Here is a 4,976-nt window from a genome sequence, read left to right on the forward strand (position 1 = left end):
TGAATGAATTGAGGCAGTGAGTTCCAGACCCCCACCACCCTCTGGTTGAAAAAAACTTTTCCTCATCTCCCCCGTAATCTTTCTACCAATCACTTTAAATCTATTTCCCCTAGTCACTGACCTCTCTGCTAAGGTAAATAGGCCCTTCACTTCAACTCTGTCCAGGCACCTCAAAATTTTGTATGTTTCAATGAGATTTCCCCTCAGCCTTCTCTCTGCCAAGGAGAACAGCCCCAGCCTATCCAGTCTTTCCTCATAGCTGCATTTTTCCAATCCCGGCAACATCCTCGTGAATCTCCTCTGTACCCTCTCGAGTGCAATTACATCCTTTCTGTAATGAGGTGATCAGAACTGCATACAGTATTCGTTGTGGCCTGACTAATGATTTATGCAGTTCCAGCATAACCTCCCTGCTCTTAAATCTATACATCGGCTAATAAAGGAAAGGATTCCATATGCCTTCTTACCACCTTATCGACCTGTCCTGCTACCTTCAGGGATCTGTGGACATTTACTCCAAGGTCCCTCACTTCCTCTACACCTCTCAGTATTCTCCCATTAATTGTGTATTCCTTTGCCTTGTTTGACCTCCCCAAATGCATCAACTCACACTTCTGAATTGAATTCTATTTGCCATTTTTCTGTCCATCTGACCAGACCATGAAGATCTTCCTGCAGCCTACAGCTATCCTCCTTGCTATTTACCACACAGCCAATCTTTGTGCCATCTGCAAACTCATACCTCCTACCTTTACATCCATGTAGACTACATCAACTGCACTACCCTCATCTATCTTCCTTCTTGATTCTTCAAAATTTCGATCAAGCTGGTTAGACAAGATCTTCCCTTAACAAATCCATGCTGACTATCCTTGATTAATCTGTGCCTGTCGAAGTAACATTTTATCCTGTCTCTCAGAATAGATTCCAATAATTTGCCCACGACTGATGTTAGACTGACTGGCCTGTAATTATTTGGTCTCCCTCACTCCCTTTTTAAACAAAGGTACAACGTTAGCAGTCCTCCAATCCTCCATCACCACCCCTGTATCCAGTGAGGTCTGGAAAATGTTGATCAGCTCTTCTGCTATTTCCTCTCTTGCTTCTTTTTAACAGCCTGAGGTGCATTCCATCCGGCGCTCGTGATTTATCAACTTTCATATACACTAATCCCATTAATATGTCCTCTCTCCCTCTGTTGATCACATCCATACTTCACACCCCTCTTCCGTATCTACAATATATGCATCTTCCCCCTCTTTTGTGAAGACAGATGCAAAGCATTTATTCAGAACAATGCCAGCTTCTTCTGCTCGACACATAGGTTACCTTTTTGGTCTTTTCTGTGCCCTACTCTTTCCTTATTTATCCTTTTACTCTCAATGAATTGATAAAACATCTTTGGGTTCACCATAATTTTGATTGCCAATATTCTTTAATGCTGTCGCTTAACTTTCCTAATTTCAATGTTGATTTCCCCCCTCCACATTCTGTACTCCTCTTGGCTTTCTGTAGTATTCAGTTCTCTGTGTTGGGCATAAACTTTCCTTTACTACCTTATTATACCCGTAAACTCCTTGACATCCATGGGGCTCTAGATTTGGCCTTCCCACCCTTTTTCTTTGTGGGAACATGTTGACTCTGAACCCCTTGAATCTCCCCTTTGAATTCTTCCCACTGCTCTGACACTGATTTACCTTCAGGTACCTGTTTCCAGTCCACTTTCGGTAAATCACTCCTCAGCTTAGTAAAGTTGGCCTTGCCCCAATTGAGAACTCTAACTCCTGTTCTGTCCTTGTCCTTTCCATAATTATATTAAAACTGACTGAATTATGATCACTACCACCAAAATGCTCTCCCACTGCCACTCCTTCCACCTGCCCTCTTCATTTCCTAAAACGGAGTCTAAAACTTCACCCTCTCTTGTTGGACTTGCTACATATTGGCTAAAAAAGTTCTCCTGAATGCACCTCAAGAATTCTGCTCCCTCAATTCCCTCTACACGAAATGTATCCCAGTTAATGTTGCGGTGGTTCAAATCCCCTACTGTTACTGCCCTATTGTTCTTGCACTTCTCAGATATTTGCCGACATATCTGCTCTTCCATCTCCCTCTGACTGTTTAGGGGTCTATAGTACACTCCCAGCAGTGTGATTGCCTCTTTTTTGTTCCTCAGCTCAATCTATCCGGTCTCATTTGATAAACCTTCCAACATATCATCTCTCCTCACAGCTTTAATAGTTCCTTTGACCAAAATTGCCACTCCCCCTCCTTTTTTATCCCCTTCTCTCTCACGTCTGAAAACCCTGTAACCAGGAAAATTGAGCTGCCATGCCTGTCCCTCCTTAAGCCATGTATCTGTAATAGCTATGATATCATACTGCCATGTGTCTAATTGTGCCCTGAGCTCATCTGCTTCATTTGCTATACTCCTTGCATTGATTTAGATATCCTTGAGCAGTGCCAACATTTTTTGTTTTGAATTTCCGAATCAGTGTTTCCTCTCTCTTCCAAACTGCATTAATTTTCTGCCTTCCATTTTCATTTCCGATTTTGTCCCATCTGACTCTTCCTTCCGGTCCCCATCTCCCTGCCAAACTAGTTTAAACCCTCCCCAACAGCACTAGCAAAACATCCTGCAAGAAACTCCGTCCCGGCTCTGTTCAGGTGCAACCCATCCAACCTGTCCCAAGAATCTAAAGTCCTCCCTCCTGCACCATCTTTCCAGCCACACGTTCATCTGTCTTATCCATCTATTCCTGTACATTCATCTGTCTTATCCATCTATTCCTGTACTCAATTGCACGTGGCACTGGGAGTAATCCGGAGATTATTACTTTTGATGTCCTGCTTGCTAATTTCTTACCTTGCTCCCTATTTTCTGACTGCAGCACAACATCCTTATATCTACCTATGTTGTTGGTTCTGATGTGGACTACCCCTTCTGGCTGTTCACCCTCCCCCTTCAGAATGCTCTGTAGCTGCTCAATGACATCCTTGACCCTGGCACCAGGGAGCCTACACTCCATTCCTGGATTCACGTCTGTGGCCACCGAAACACCTGATTGTTCCCTTGACGATTGAATCACCTATCACTATGGCTTTTCCAGTCTTCCCTGTACTCCCCTTTGCAGCTGAGTCACCCATGGTGCCATGGACTTGGCTCTGGCTGCACTCCCCAGGTGAAGCATCATTGTCCTCTGTATTCAGAACTGAATACCTGCTGGAGATTGAGACGCACTCGGGGTGTCCTGCACGACCTGCCTGATTCCTTTTGACTGCCTGGTGGTCACCCATTCCCTCTCTCCCCGCATACTCTTAAGCTGTGGGGTGACCACATCTATAAACGTGCTATCTATGTAGAAAGAACAAAGAACAGTGCAGCACAGGAACAGGCCATTCGGCCCTCCAAGCCTGCGCCCATCTTGATGCCTGTCTAAACTAAAACCTTCTGCACTTCCAGGGACCATATCCCTCTATTCCCATCCTGTTCACGTATTTGTCAAGATGCCTCTGAAACGTTGCTATCGTACCTGCTTCCACCACCTCCCCAGGCAGCAAGTTCCAGGCACTCACAACCCTCTATGTAAAGAACTTGCCTTGCACATCCCCTCTAAACTTTGCCCTTGCACCTTAAACCTATGTCCCCTCGTAACTGACTCTGCCACCGTGTGAAAAAGCTTCTGACTCTTCATTCTGTCCATGCCACTCATAACTTTGTAAGCCTCTACTATGTCGCCCCTCCACCTCCGTCGTTCCAGTGAAAACAACCCGAGTTTATCCAACCTCTGCTCATAGCTAATGCCCTCCAGACCAGGCAACATCCTGGTAAACCTCTTCTGTACCCTCCCCAAAGCCTCCATGTCCCTCTGGTAGTGTGGCGACCAGAATTGCACGCAATATTCTAAGTGTGGCCTAACTAAAGTTCTGTACAGCTGCAGCATGACTTGCCAATTTTTATACTCTATGCCCCGACCGATGAAGGCAAGCATGCCATATGCCTTCTTGACTACCTTATCCACCTGCGTTGCCTCTTTCTGTGACCTGTGGATCTGTATGCCCAGATCTCTCTGCCTGTCAATACTCCTAAGGGTTTTGCCATTTATTGTATCCTTCCCACCAGTATGAGATCTTCCAAAATGCATTACCTCACATTTGTCCGGATTAAGCTCCATCTGCCATTTCTTCGCCCAAGTCTCCAACCAATCTATATCCTGCTGTATCCTCTGACAATCCTCATCACTATCCGCAACTCCACCAACCTTTGTGTCATCCGCAAACTTATTAATCAGACCAGCTACATTTTCCTCAAAATCATTTATCTATACTACAAACAGCAATGGTCCCAGCACTGATCCCTGCGGAACACCGCTAGTCACAGCCCTCCATTCAGAAAAGCACCCTTCCACTGCTGCCCTCTGTCTTCTATGACCGAGCCAGTTCTGTATCAATCTTGCCAGCTCACCTCTGATCCCGTGTGACTTCACTTTTTGTACTAGTCTGCCATGAGGGACCTCGTCAAAGGCTTTACTGAAGTCCATATAGACAACATCTACTGCCCTTCCTTCATCAATCATCTTCATCACTTCCTCAAAAAACTCGATCAAGTTAGGGAACACTATGCTGCCTCTCGCTAAGAAATCCATTTGTTTCCAAATGGGAGTAAATCCTATCCCGAAGAATCCTCTCCAATAATTTCCCTACCACTGAATTAAGGCTCACCGGCCTATAATTTCCTGGATTATCCTTGTTACCCTTTTTAAACAAAGGAACACCATTGGCTATTCTCCAGTCTTCTGGGACCTCACCTGTATCCAATGAGGATACAAAGATTTCTGTCAAGGCCCCAGCTATTTCTTCCCTTGCCTCCCTCAGTATTCTGGGGGAGATCCCATCAGGCCCAGGGGACTTATCTACCTTAATGCTTTGCAAGATGCCCAACACCTCCTCCATTTTGATAACGACATGACCCAGAC

The sequence above is a fragment of the Heterodontus francisci genome, unplaced genomic scaffold (genome assembly GCF_036365525.1).
Source record: "Heterodontus francisci isolate sHetFra1 unplaced genomic scaffold, sHetFra1.hap1 HAP1_SCAFFOLD_51_1, whole genome shotgun sequence".
In the NCBI taxonomy this organism is placed as follows: Eukaryota; Metazoa; Chordata; class Chondrichthyes; order Heterodontiformes; family Heterodontidae; genus Heterodontus; species Heterodontus francisci.